Source organism: Tauraco erythrolophus, chromosome 10 (genome assembly GCF_009769465.1).
Source record: "Tauraco erythrolophus isolate bTauEry1 chromosome 10, bTauEry1.pri, whole genome shotgun sequence".
In the NCBI taxonomy this organism is placed as follows: Eukaryota; Metazoa; Chordata; class Aves; order Musophagiformes; family Musophagidae; genus Tauraco; species Tauraco erythrolophus.
The window spans coordinates 20,452,201-20,468,205 of record NC_141474.1 but is presented as its reverse complement, the minus strand read 5'-3'; positions in this window follow the sequence as shown (position 1 = coordinate 20,468,205).

Below are 16,005 nucleotides of genomic sequence, written 5' to 3'. Positions count from 1 at the left end.
TAGGCATCATAACTCTAAATATTGTTGGTAACTTGGTAACTAAGCATTAAAAATAGACTAAGCATCTAGAAAATATCAGAGAACCTAGAACAAGCATGACAAACCTCACAAAGACACTTGAATAAGATGATAGCAAATATGGAAAAGTGAGTATGGTCCTTCTTAAGGAATTAAACCATCAACTCCAAATTAGTAAGTGATGACTCAACTCACCATTTGCAGCAATGAATACGTGAGTGACACATATGTTGTAGCTAGGATGTGGGGTTTTTTTTTTCTTTTCACAAATATGTAGGAGGGAAGGGAACAAAAGGGAAAAAAAAAAACGGTCCTCCTTTTTATATTCTGAAATCTAATGGGTAGACCATTTCCTGAGAAATTTACAATAAAATCCCTTTCACGCCACACTTGAAGGACGTACTTGAATTCAGGACTGCAGCTTCGCAATGAGCCTCCTCAACAGCTAAATATAAAGGACTTTCAGGTAAATTGTTACTAATAAAAGTCCTTGTCCAGCTCAGGCAAAGCAAGGTTTTGAACAAGAGTGTCCTGGAGTCCTGCATGTCCTTGCAAAGAATACAGAAGAGGAAGGACAGAAGCCAATCCTCGGGGAATTTTGTGTTCTATGAGCTTTTAATTAATCATGCTCCAGGAGGCAGAACAGGCAAGAGTATTCATCCTCTCAGCAACACCTGGGAGCAAGGGATAAGCCAGCGAGCACCGTCAGGGAGTTATAGCCACCAGCAGAAACTTGGGCACCACAGTGAGATGAAACTTTAGGGTGGAAGTGGCACTGACACAATGAATTTAAGCAAAACTGAGATGTCCGAATCTCTTTTGATTTAGCCTCTAGAAATATGGAGAGTAGTGGTATTTTTAAGATTCAGAGATTACATGTAAAGATCCACAACTGAGTTGAAAACTCCCTTCTATTTAAAGCAGTCTCAATTTCTAGAAATCAATATATAGAAATGAAAAAAATCAATACCTTCAAAATAGCTTTTCAGATCTAAGTGCTTGAACACCAGTACACTGCACCTTTTAAAACATAACCAATACAGTTCTGAGGGAGGCCAGACCCCATGTAGTATGAGACTAATAGGCTGCCTTGAACTCCTTCAGACATCTGGGAAATGTAAAAGAGATACTCTTAACTCACTTGTAAAAAGGAAGCAAACCACTTATGAAAGTCAAGTCGGAAGTCTTAAGACATATCTAAATAGGTTTTTGAATTACCTTTGAGCTTTCTCAATCTTTCATTAAACTGTTTTTTTTCTGTAAAGGTTTTTGCACCAGGTGTCTGTGCCCAGGTGTGGACAGCGGGAGCTGCAGGAGTGCCCATGAGGAGGGGCTGAGGCTGCGCGTGCCACACGCAGCAGGTTCCCGACAGTCCCAGCTGGTCCCAGCGGCCGCGGCAGCGCACCCGCCGCAGCGCACAGCTGAGCCCAGCAGCAATGCTGGTGGTAGCTCTGTGAAAAGAAAGGACAAAACGCTGCACAAGTGAGGAAAGAAGTGTGAGAAACAGCCCTGTGAGCAGCTGGGTCAGAGGAGGAGGAGAAGGGAGAGGAACTCCAGGCGCCACAGCAGAGACTCCTCTGCAGCCCACGGAGAGATCACTGTGAAGCAGGCATTTCTCTGCAGCCATGGTCAGACCAGCATCTTCCATGAGATCTTCCGTTCTGTTTTCCCCTGTGGCCTACTGAGGAGGGGCAGTGAGAGAGTGGCTGAGTGGGCATCTGGCAGCCAACCAAGATCAACCCACTACAGTTCTTGAAAAAGATCTGATTTTTGCAGTTACATCAGCTACAATTCTCCATGGGATTATCTGTATTGGTTATGACTTCAGTACTTTTTCTAGTTATACAATCACATAAAAGTGAAACTTCTGACTCTCCATGATGCTTTTGGCCTTTATATCCAGAGTAATAACCTTTATTTTTATTTATTCAAAGTATCTTATATCTCTAGATGTATTTCTGTCATTGCATAATTTTTATAAACTGACTATTAGAGCATTCTTTAATGATATTGGCAAGTCTCTGTCTCAATGGTAGATTGCAGTTCTTTATTCTTCCTGGTTTGTTTTTTTTTAATCCTAAACCTAATTAAAATGGCAATCTTCCAATGGCTTCTTGAGGCTTTTGGTATGTTTCCTTTTTTTTTTCCTAGATATGAAAAGAAAATATACTATCGTACTTGCCTAATCTACAGTTACCAGGGTTTCAATTCGATATACTCTTTCCCTCACACACAAGGCCCAAGATCACCCTTGTTAGAAGTGAATCTTGCCTCCAAGAGAACCTGGGAAGAGAATGCATCTCTAAACACCCTGAAGGAAGCATTTGCCAAAAGGCAGTAGTGGAGTTTGGCATGAAGACACAATCAGAACATAATAAACAAAACATTCACATTTAAGTTAATTCAGGTTTTTTTTTTTCTCAGGGAATTTGTAAAGAGCTATGAATGATATAAAAAGGAAGTGAAAAGTATGATCACGTTTTGTTATGTAGCTGACTGTCAAATATTTCACATTCCAGCGTTTACCTAGGATTCAAAAGCATTAAGAATGAGCAAAGCCTACTGCAGGCTCAAGCAAACATGGTTTCAAGAGATCTTTGAGTTCCATCAGACTGACAGTCCATGTACACTGCACTTTTCACCCCAATTCTCCTCTGTCATACTCCTGTACTTTGGTATAGTGTCTATGTTTTAGGGTCTCACAAAGATTTACCCACTTATACATCATAAAACAAAAAAAGATAGAAAAATGAGAAAAAAGTTGCTGGGGGCAAGTTCCTAGCGAGGCAATACCTCTTTCTAAAAGCTTCTATTCAAAAGCCAAACTCAGAGCTTGTTTCTCTTCAGGTTACAAGTTTCAACTTTCACAAACCATGAGATTAACAGATATAAAAACTTGAGAATGGTACTAAACACAGTGCTGGGAACAGAGCCTTTCTACATTGCATACAGTGGTGCCCTAAGCTAGTGAAATGCCAGACTGATATGCAACTAATGAGTATTTCTTTAGAATAGCTATATTTCTTTTCTTATGAGTGATGTATCCCATTGGAAGCTGTCCCATAAGGATAAGAAATCTTGTCACTCTTTCTTTCAATGCTGAACTAACAATCTCGATATATGAATATACTAAAATATCTTTACCTGATATTTTATGTTACCTGATGGCTATGAACACCTATTTTAATTAAGAAGCAGCTGACACATTGAACATTTCAGTTCAACCAGTTTCCCATGGATGAACTACTAAACAGTAGTAATGGAAGGGTACAAATGACAACATCAGTAAATCCTCAGCTTTAGCACCAACAAGATAAAAGCAATCGCCTACAAATATAGCAGGAGGAAAAAAAGTTTAATGATGCTAGATCACAATGGGCCTGCCACCAAAATAAGGTAAATTAGGCAGAATGTAGAGACCTGTGAACCCACAAATAATATCTAAGAATTAAATCCTGTCTCACTGAAATCAGTGGCAAAACTTTTGGGGGTAGCTAAATCAGATCTTACAATAAGCGAACTGAAAAAGTAGAAAAAGTGAAATAATAAAACTTGCACCACGATAGGAGAAAACAACAGGAGACAGAATTGCCAGTATTTCTTTGTTATGCACTATTTTTTAACACTAACTTATGACAGAAAATAAAAACATCAAAAAGTCAGTGGATGAGGTGCTTTAAAAGGAACCTATCCATTTTATCTAAATGATTACTTTTTCTGTTAATAATAAAAGTAAGCTTCACAATTTTCTGGCAGAATTTGTCATTTCAAGAAAAACACAAGTTATTGTTTGAATTAAAGCATTATTATTTCACAGTGTAGTTTCACTCCTTTCACAGTCATTGACAGAGAACTGAAAAATTGATTGATTCATTTTGCATGTATCCATTCATTTCATATTCTTTTGCTCCGACTTTTAATCACCAGCAGGAAATCCTTATCTCTCCCTAGCAAACAAGGCAACATTTTCATCTTCAAAACCCCAGAGAACCTAAATAATTTTCATAAGATTGAGAAGTAGAGAGAGATTCTGTCTGGACAGATTCTTTCTCCTATTTTTGCACCTGCATGATTCCCCTGGATTATGCTACTCTCATCTGCTTCTGCAAAGAAAGCAGTATTATACACGCACACCACTGACTGAAGTGTCTTGATTTTTCAAGCCATGCTCACCCACTTCAAGTCAAAACTGCACCATCAGCACTATTTCAGTACAGGTTTCAAAAGCTTTTCGTTATTTAGGCTTCTGCAACAAGGACACCCTGTATACTGTGGCAAGAGAGGTATAGGATAGAAGGAAGAAAGAAGAAATAGCTGACTAGTGTAGAGGGAGCAGTGACAAGGTTCCCATCTTTGCAGAGAAGGTTGCAGCTGAATGAATAACAGCAGTGGTCAGAGTCCTCTTGTGTCAACAAATTCCTTTTAAACATGAGCAAGGAACAGTTAGAATCTGTAAACTTTGTTTACCTGGATTCCAGATCAATTGATGGAATACTTCAACTGTTAGAATTGTTGAGCATTACAGTAAAAACCATCCCTTTAGCATGCACTTGCAAGTCTGTTTCAGAACACAGAAAGGAGTTGGTCTAAGTAGTGTATTATTTGGAATAATGAGAAGGTAGCTGGTATTTGCTGAGGTCAAAGATATTAGGAAAAGTATCTAAAATTTAGCAAAACACTAGGTGTTGCAGCAAGGAGAAATTGTAAAAAAGAATAACATTGTGCAAAAAAAAAAAGTCCTGTGGGGCACAAATAGAAGATCTGACATTTTCTGACAGTTTAGCTAAATCCATTGTAATGAGAAAAGAAAGATTCTGTATGAAATCAATTCTGTTTGCAATACTTATCCTTGGATGTTGTGAAGGAACTATTTCACATCTCAGAGATGACATCCTTTGCTTTAGGGCCTAATCCAAAACCCATTTAAGTTAGTGGGCTGAAATGACTCAGCTCACTAGCATGATAGCATCTGCCGTAAGATTTGTTTCACATCTTTACAGTTTCAAAAGAATCATAGACATATTCCAGGAACTGGAAAGGAAGGAAGGAAATGTCCAAATGCCCCCAAACCTTTGTTTGGCTTTGTCCACAGTTTGAAACCTTTCCCTTTTTTTTTTTTTTGTTTTTATGGTGGTAAAAATATGATCCATCCCATCACAGAACACAATGAAAAAGGAAGCTCAAATGTTTTTGCAATGCGCAGTCTGCATTAGTATAGTTACATTATCATTCTTTTCAGGATAGTTAAAACATTTGATCTAAAATCTGTAAATAAAATAGAAGATACAATGGAAACACATATAAACACATCACATTAAAGGGTTTCCTTGAAAATGAATGGACTAGAGAAAAAGGAATCGTGATGCATATGGAAAGAGATAAAAAGAGCAGAAAGCAAAAACTAAAATACTCAAGCCAAGACTCTTATGCAAACAAATACCCTGGGCTGGAAGATAATGTGAAATTTTACACTTAAAGTTTTCTATACTATTTAATTTTGTATATTTAAACAATGAGGAAACAAGAAACTTACTTCACAGAACAATCTGGACGGTAGTTTGCTCCACCGAGAGGTAGAAGAAGTAAGGATATAAATACTGCCATACTGACAGTTTTACACCGTTTTGTTACCGGTGTTGAAGTCAAACAAATGAGAGATACAGTTGTGGAAGAACTTATTAAACAGATGCCTGGAAAATAACAAGGAATTCACATACTATTAGTACCAAATGTAAGAAAGAAATCGTTTCTGGTTTTGAGACTTAATAAGGAAAATGTCAAAACCCCCCACCCAACCCAGCACCAAAACAGGGTGCTGAAGCTGATGCTGATTAAACTGTGGAATCCTTTGCCAAGCAGTATGTCATATGTCCCATCGCTTAAGATAACAGAGACTTGAAAAAAACATCTGAGGGAACTGCTGTAGGAAATGGGCTGGAAGATGGCCAAATGACTAACAAATCTTTACTACTACTAATCCAAGTAAGGAAGGAAAAGGAAGATAAAGGAGAATAAACAGGGATTTCCCTTCCTTCTCCCACTAGAACAGCCAGCAGTATCCTCCAGTAATGCTGTGATCGCTACATCTTTCCTCCTCCCACCCTGTTACTGTACTCCATCTGTGCTCCAGTGACCTCCATGGACAATAGAAAACTTCTTGTTACTTCAGCTGAGTGGGATTTAGTCCTCAGAGGAAAAGTCGAAGAACAAATCTTATGCCCTATACCTTACTGTAAGGACATGTCTTTGTTCACTACAAATATAGAACTCTCTCCACAATTGAGAGAGAAGGGGGAGAGGGAGGGGGAGAGGGAAGAGGAGAGGGAGAGAGGAATCCACGATGTGGGTTGCTTTTTAAATACTCTAGTGTTCCTAGATCAGCTGTTAAAAATCTTTATATGCTCCATAAGAGAGAAAGTGTGGGAAAAAAAAAAAACACTTTCTTTTAGATAACTACTGTAGGAAGAGGGTCTGCCTACTACTTGATATGATAGCTTGGTGATTAGAGATCTTGCCCAGCAAATTGGAAATCCAGGTTAAATCCTTTCTCCTGCTTTAGCATATTCAGGATCACATCTATTTCCAAAGTGACATACATTATGCCATAGGCTGCCTGGTGATGAGACATCAGCCACATCTTTTGTTAGAGTTGCATCACTGTACTGTGATAAGGAGGAGATTATGTGGGCCATAGACACAGAATGGAAAGAAGAAGTTTTTTAATTCAAACAGGTTGAGACAAGTGGTTATATTCAAGTGATGAGCAAGACTCCTAGTTTCCAATCCTTATACTTAGGATTGCTTGTTTATTTTATTCAATCACCATTTAACCACTAAGATAAGAAAAGATAATGTAGGGAAATATCTGTCTTATTTTGTGCTACTTTTAGCATTTTGTGTTTCTGCCTTTACTAAGTCACTTGCCAGTTTTCTAGCATCTGTGGCATCTGCTTTTGTTGTGCTGACTCTGAAGTGAAGCATTAGATGAAAAGAGGGCAGAAAGTTTAATATCTAAGGTTACTCCTGGAATAAATTTTCTTGGGGGGCAGTGAAGATACACACAATCCCCATTTCAAGCAAGAAAAACTTTACCTCTGCACTCAGTGAAATGCATAGAGCTTATCGGAAATTGGAAATAAGTACATATACTCTGCTTCCCTTTCAGTTTTCACTACCTCTGGTGTAAATCATGAATATATCTAGCAAAGTCAGTGAAATCACTGCGCTAAATAGTAGTTTGAGGACAGAATCCATGTTTTGCACTGTTTCTTATATACCCTTCTTTATTACTTGCTTAGTTGACAAAATTCTTCAAAAACCTCCTTAGGACTAACCTAGTTTAAGATACTTCAACATTTTTTTTCCCCCTACTCCTTGTTCAAAGACAAGATTGGCTTTTTTGGCTTAAACAGGTTTACCACTTCATGTGCATTCATTATTCTGTAAGTGTATGAAAGTTTCTTAATAATGAAAAAGTAATAATTTTAAGTAACTAAAATGCCCAAATATATACAGTCTACTCACGAAAATTTGATGTCATTTTTTTCGTATTTCCTACAATCTGTACATATTTTCACTAATTATTTTTGGAATTACATCTGTTTGGACACCTGCACAATTACTGCAAGCTGTCATTTTCATCCTTGAAACATTATTTAAATTTTAATTCGGCATCTGTCAAAACAAACAAAAAATACTATTGGATATTACAATTCAGTAGCTAATATTTGCCGAATTTTACCAAATCACACAGAATGACAGACATTTTCAAACTGGTCTTTATGTCAGCACTACAGAGCAGAAGAAAAATCACTATAAATTAATATATTTCTAGTAAGATACATTTTATTCTGATTAAGTCCATGCAAAATTGATTGGACAAGATACCTTGTAAGCACTGAGAATATGTTTTTTCCCTCAAAGTACTGTCAAAAACTTCACATTGGTCCCAGTAATATGAGTCTCAGTAACAGGCCCTGTTTGACAGACTAGGGACACAGAAAGCTGTCAACCTAAGAGTAGACCGAAGATGATTGTTAAGGGGATTTGGTACTTCGTGTATTTTGCCTAATAGGAGAGCCTATGCTCAGCATTTCCTGAAGCAAAAGAAGACAGATGAAATCTCTGGGCACTTCATTGCTGCTGCCTCTCAAAGATTTCCTGTCAAATCAGGCCTATAAGGGAAGAAAGGTTTTCAATAACATTTTTTTTTCACCTGGCAGGATTTCCAGTCTTGCTATGAAAGAGTTTGAAGGCGCTGTCTTTGTAAAAACGCTGCTGCCAAACTACCATATCTAGTTGTGTTTAAAAATAAAAAAGCAATATGACTCACATTACCATAGTGTATACTGTAAAACCAGATTTGATTGACACTCTATCCATATTTTATACAGTGCTTTTTTTCTTCCGTCAAATGGAGCAAGTGACCTTGATGTTAGTGTGCTTTGCAACTTAAACAGGGAAAGAATATTTGTTGTCAACTTCTTTAGGGATACAATTTTCAACAGAGTACATAGGGAAAAGGAACACAACTCACGTTATTAATAATACGACTTATTCATGTAATTCCCTGTTCACCTCATTGAGACTTCACCTTTTATGTCAGGCTTCTTAGAAGGTTGGACCTATGTAAATTTTAGCTGCACAGAATTAAAAGGCACAAAGAAAATGACAATTATTTTCGGTATCAATTCTAAATAAAAAATGTTGTACATGACTGAAAACCTACAATTTCCCATGGAATTTGGGTGCTACACACAAGTGAATCAGGTGCATTAAAATAGCTACACATACATATCAACTGTAGCCATAAAACTCCAGTGTTTTCCTGTATTTCATCATTCAAAATACGCAAACAAAAATCTCATTATCAAAACTGGATTCTGGAGACTGTTTTGAGAAAAAGAAAAGGACATTCAGAATGGTCAAATCATATGGAACTTGCAACTAAATATAAAAAATACTGCCGTCTGTTTAAGGCAAGAGATGTGGCAGGGTTGAGATGAAGGACTTGGCTTGTTCTCTGTTGAACAGCCCTCACCTCTTTTGGGTTTGAGTTGCAGTAGTCTTCATGCTAGTAAGGGGCTACTTAGCCGGCTCACATGTGAGCTTTTCTCCTAGAAGTGGAGCGGGAAATTCAGGTTTTGTACGTTTGAGGCATTGAATTATCTTGATTTATTACAGAGCATATGGAGGATTTTACTTTGTGGTCCGACAACCCTCTACTGTCTGAGAAAACACAGGTGATGCACATTAACTATGTCTAAACACACTGTGGAGGATAATATGATTTGCTGCAGAATGGTTTGCTCCAACAGGGGTCTTGAATAAAAAAAATAGTGGATATTCACTCTGAGGGTGGTGAGGCACTGGAACAGGTTGCCCAGAGAAGTTGTGGATGCCTCATCGCTGGAAGTGTTCAAGGCCAGGTTGGATGAGGCTTTGGGCAACCTGGTGTAGTGGAGGGTGTCCCTGTCCATGGCAGGGGGGTTGGAACTAGATGATCTTTAAGGTCACTTCCAACCCAAACCATTCTAGGATTCTATATATAAGGCTCACTGTCTGCTACAGATAAGGACAATTTATCTGACTGGAAAATGGGTAAAACTTTACTATATTTAAAAAAAATGAGTAAGAGGAAGCATTTGTCAAATGGGAATAACGGATACTTTTTCCAGGAAACAGATCAATAGATGTTATAGAGAAACAAGGATGGAAGGGAGAGGATGCAGCACCAAAGCAAGGACTGAAACCAAGAAAATTCAGTGAAATTGGGAAGAATGGTCTCTTAGAGTCAGTGGCTATCAGATGGCTAAGGAAGACTTTCAGGGTAACACAGGTGTATTTGAATGTTCAGACAGCCCAGCAGAGTTACATAGGTGAATGACTTTGAAAGATTAGGGAGGGAGGACTCAAGCTATGCAGTGACAAATGGACGAACAAGCTATTCAACAAACCAAGCATGAAACTTCAGTAGAGCTAGATGCACGTATATAGGAAAGGCTTGATAGACAGTGGACCTGCAAAATATAGCATTACACAGTAGTGATTGGGAAAAATTGGGAGTTGAGAAGAGCTGCATAACTGTGAGGCCAAAAAGGAAATGAACACGCCATCCCTCATCAGGAGACGCAGTAAGTTAGATGGAGTAAGTCAGAGATACATTTGAAGGTAGTTCTCTTTTTGTTCATGCGAAAGGGATCTATGAAAGCAGTTAATAAAGAGCCATATTGAGAACAGCATATAACTTCAGGGGAAAGGAGCCTACATTAAAATATTACAGAAGGTGTTAAATACCTAACACAAATAGGAAATTCAGAATTAAAGATGCCACATGTTTACCACACCCTCAACATTCTCTCTCCTCCAGGAAAAGAGTCATGTAGACTTAGATAGAAAAATATTCCAGAACTCAGCAAAGAAAGCAGATGATTTTCTGCAGCCTCAGTCAAACACTTAGTACTCATGCAGATGCCTTAGCATAGTCTACCAATAGCTCAGTGGGCCTGTTATTGCAGCGTTCTGTCTTTGCAGGAGATCCGGGATTCATATTCCTCAAAGACTGTTTTGGAGACTACTGCACAGAATATATTTAAATGCACTCTCCAGACATGTATGTGAGGATATAATCTTTTTATATAAGCAATTAATATGAAATATTTAATAGCCCATCAAGTTTTGGTTGACAGTAGGGCCAGCCCTAAGCTGGGTACATACCACACAGCTGCAAGAGAGCTGTTGAGCAATAAAGTGAATTGCAGTAGTGCAGTGGGAGCTGTTAGCTCTCCCTGTCTTCATTCCCCCACAAATCCACATTTTGACAGGTATCTGTAAGTATTTCTGGGGCAAAGAGCTCAGTTACAAGCTTTTTTCTTGCAACAACTTTCGGTCTGGCAAACCTCCTGTAATTCATCTGCACAGGATCCCAGTCTCATGAAAAAAAGAGAGCGGAAAAATAAAAAGGTAGTTCACCAGACTGGAAAGAGAAAAGAAATGTCCTTGGCGGTAAGGTTCAGTCTGCGGCAGTCCTTCTGCTTTGAAACTTCAGATAAAGATGTAAAATCAGGCTTTTCCTTAACAGACTGCCAGAATTTCACACGATGATACTCTTGCAAGTAAAGAATTGATGCTCTGGACCTAGACAGGCTTCTCTCACTGTGACTTGGCATAGACATGGAGTTAAAACTCATTTAGGTCAGAAAAGATTAACTCCACTTGTGACATCTTCTTTGTCCAGCTTTGAGTGATGAAATGCTGAACAGTGTCTCATGAGCTACAGAAGCAGCTGTGAGAACAAGTCACAAGGCAGGGTGGGGGATTTTTCATGTGTAATATGATTGGAAGTAAAGCAGAATATTTAAGGAAAAAAAAGAGAAATTCCCTGTCCCTCTTCTCTCCAGTCCAACTTGCGACTAATTGAAATTAATGGACAGAAAACGTCTTTAAAGCCACAGGTAAGATTTTGATACACGAGCTCTCTAGTACATGCCCTACAGAAGGTCTGAATTAATAAATACAGCCAAACCCAAACGTCTCTTCATCGTCAAATGTAGCTCAACCTTTATGCCACAGTTAAAAAAAAAAAAAACAAAACCAAAACATTGTTTCACCCCATATCATATTTTTTATACAAAATGTTGTATGGAAACAGGCTGTACTGAGATTCACTTTCAAAAACACCATTAGGTTATTCACCAAAACCAGATGATGCACATTTCTAAAACTATCTTCTCCGGGAAAGACAGGCACAAGCCATCCGAGGATTCCCTGCCCCTCTTTATCAAGAATAGAAACTTGTGAATCACAATAAATTCTGCAGTCCCAGAGAGCTACTTATCCTGTACCACTCTCACAATTTAATACTTTTCTCATTACCAAGATTCTTCTTTCAGCAGCTATTCCTAACTTCCTTTATTTTCAATGCAATATACTCTCATATATAAATAACTCTCTCTTTCCCACGTTATCATGCTATATAGAGTAGCGGACTAGAAACCAATCATATCATTAAGAATTTCCAAGCCAACACCTGCTGAGATCTACAATACGTGCTAGAGCAGGGAATGGAGAAACAGGGAGAACACAAGATGGGTTGTTACAAGTAACCTATGTCTCCTATCATCTGAAGCTGTAAGTATACTATTCTTTTCAAGGATTGACATTGCTGAAAATTTTTGTACAGAGAGCCATAAAATTTTGATCTGTTTAGACACTCCAACAGGTTTCAGACCACTCTTTAGGTTTAAGAGTTTACCTATCTATAAATTACAAGCAAAACAGCAACTTGATGGAACGTGATTTTCTCAATTATAAAAGTACAAGATGCAGCTATAGTAAGAAAGATGTTCAGGGCCACACATCAGAACAAATACATGAACACTGGAAAGGAGCTGATCTAATCACAGTGATGTAGAAACATTTTTGTCAGCTGTAACCTTCTGCTGGGTCACATTACAGGAGCAAAATACAGGGTGGTACGTGCTAAATAACACCTCCATTTAACATACAAGGATTGCATGAAAATCTTAACCTAGACAGCTTTTGAAAAGGGCTCAGATGTTTTAAGTTTAGAAAGTTCATAGTCCAAACAACTTACCATCTAAATGCAAGAAAAGAAGCAAAAGTGAATCACAAGGGAACAGTAATGTTCAAATATGCAGAAATCTGTTCTGCATACAGTGATTGCAAGTTCAGTCCTTGTCCTAGAGAACAGTATGCAAGACTACACAAACATAATACTTAGCCTTTTACATTTGTGTAGGCTTTTAAGCAGTTTGATGGTCTTGCTATGTTGTTTTTATATAATTTCCAAGTATTGTTCTTATTCTGGCTTTGTTTTCCTTTCTTCTTTGTCTTAGCACTAGTGTCTCTGAGAATCCAGTTGGTGAATTTGTGGTGCCAAAAACACTGAGGCTGTTTTTATAATAAAGTCAAACTCCGAACAAATAAGGCAGAATGCAGCATTGGCAGCTTTCTTAAAAGAAATAATGGGCTTTAAAAACACAATCAAGGAACTACACAACCACTCCTCCTTAAACAGCAGAAGTGGAACTGCAGCAGCTAGCTGGGTCCAAATAGTTATCACACACTCTCAGTTTTTTTCCGTCTTCTATCTCCATCACATTTTTTTCTCCCATCTGAATCTATGTTTGACTGCTGAGTAAAGCCAGGTAGTAAAGCACATTGTTATTAACTGCCCTTCTAAAAAGTCATACACAAGCTGTTTCAGTTTTTACAGAAAATACTATATCTGCATACAGTAAATATCAGTGAATAGAATATACAACTAGATAAATATTTACTAGCCTTCACTATCAAGGCAAACAGGCATTCTCAACAAGTCCTGCTGCAAGCATCACTCCACACTCACAACTGCCCAGTGTGGCCAGTACACAACAAATAGCCAGTACTGGGGATACCAGGGCTCCCTCTTTAGCCTCTAAACCCACCTATTCAATGTAATATTCTCAAAACACTGCACTCAGTTGATTAAGTTATGTTTGCCTGTGCTGTAAACATCACAGCATTACCAAAGTGTCAACATCGTCAAACATTATTTTGGAAGTATTTTAACACAGTCTGACTACACTAACAGTTCATCAGGGTATTTGAACTAAAACATACTAGTTAATTTGTGTATATATACCACAAATTAACAAATTAATACACTACAAAATCTATTGCTCTTTTTTACACTGTAAACAGAAACCACACATCCTTTTTCCTGTGAAGATAAGTCATTGCACACTTACCTCTGAATTCTGACACTTACTTCTGAAAAACTGAAACATTTCAGCCTGTTGCAGAAACTAACTAGTTTCACTAAGCTTCTGAAGACCATATGAATCATAAGCACCAATTTCTCACAGCTTTAGTGTGAACAGCATGAGACAGTGCCAGACTGGTATCTTTGACATCAGAGTACAGAATGACAGGGATGACAAGGTGGAGCAACCCTCAGAGTGAGCTGGCAGAAATTACAACCCCATTACATATCATAAATCTTCCATTCAACACCAGTACCTCAGTGGTCATTGAAATAAAACCATAGAGGGACAATCCCAACTCTAGTATTGTTTGGAGAGGCCCTACAAAGACCTATCAGAGTGAGATAGCCTTTCCTTAGGTCATCACTGTATGCATACTGGGAAACTTCGTAGCCATGTTTCATAAGCAGGCAGGATAAAGGAGTTCTCCTCCGTTTACATCATTTTCCTCTCCCCAGTAACTCATCATTTTTTCCACAAAATCTGATGTAGCTATATAGACACCAAGCTTCTTTAAATCTTGCATGAATAGGCTGCTGTTAAAAGAAAAAGTAAAAAACCAATTAGGGCGTCTGCTCTGGGGAAGACTGCAATATGAGCTCATCTTTCCATAGGCACCAGAGATTCCGTGGGACAGAAGGGACATTACACATGCCCTAATTTCAGGGAAATCTTCAGTTTGAGTTGTGGCTTATTAGTCTTTACAGAATCCCATCACTAGACACAGAGCTACAGCACACCAGGTTTCATTAGTTCCACTGCTTGCAAACTACTTGTTTATTTTAATAAAACATGAATAACTGAAAACAGAAGCCTGCCTGCCAGGTAGGGTTTTTTTGTTTGGTTGGTTTACTTGAAGAGCTTTAGATAAAGCCATAATATTAAGCAGTAATTTTGCCTGTGTTTTAAATCACCCTATCAACACTGAAATGACAGAAGAGAGAGGTAGCTAAAACGACTGTTGCTGCAGAATGAGTTGAGCCTGCCATCCCTACCCAAGCCTGGCGCAGGCAGCTGACACCCTAATCAAATTCTTCAGGTTATTCTAGATTCTTGCGTTCAATACTGCAGAAGTGAGTTTCCTGGTTAATGCTATAAAGCAACACTGAATAAATACAAATACTTTAATCTTCCTCTGCAGTCATATCCTCCCACACTGGTAAGTGCAATTAGGAAAATGCTACGTTGCATGTCCTGAATAGTGAATGTAGTTGATTGTTAATCATTATATTTACATAGTTTATATGAAAAATATTTAAATTCATGAATGCTCCAACTTTTCTTTGCCGTAACATTAATACCTGAACAGCATCAGAATGTATAATGGTGTATTTGTAGCTTATTGATTCTTCTGCAATGTCTTTGTAAGAAAACTGATGGACAATGAACTTCCGGGTGCAGAGAACTTTTGAGATTAAAAAAAAGGAATATTCTTTGATAAAAGCAGCATGTGCTTAGAGGGAGAGGAGGGAAAGATACAATGTTCCAAGCTGACATGAAAGTGTGTTCACATAAACAAAAGATAAACTATAATATATTAAAAGAAAATTTGGTGAAGTGCCCTTTATAAATCTTATTTTGTAAAATGAATTGTGAATAATCTTTCATCTGTATTTAACATCCATAAAATAATGATTTCCACAAAAACACAGTGATAAAAAGGTTTATATGAAGCATGGAATTTCATTTTGGCAAGAAAAACTGTTTTGTATCTCTTTTATCGAGAACAGATGAAATACGTATCACATATTTTGAGAATATAAAAAACCAAGAACATTCTTTTAACAAATAACTCTTTAGAAATTTGACTAGAAAGCAATGTATGCTTGCTAGCAATATCTCTGATAGGATTTGTAAAATGATAGAATGAATGCATAGCGTATTAATAAAACATTTTTTACAACCTGAAGTGGGAAAAAGAGAAACTAGTATTCCATAAAATCTATTTTATAAACCAGATCATTACTTTAAAAATAAGTCCACTTATTTTCGAGGTCCCCAGTCTAAGGTACCATGGAGTCAATTTTCAGAAAGTGAGTGTTCACACCTTTAAAGAACTAGGTTCATTTAGAAGTCAAAAACTAGAGCATCTCAACTCAAAATACTAGTCTTCTTCATGAACAAAACTGAAAGAAATGTCATTTATAAAAACAACAATCATACAAACTTATTTCCTTCTCTCTCTCTTTTTTTTAAACTTTTGTTCTTTGTATTCTCTGCC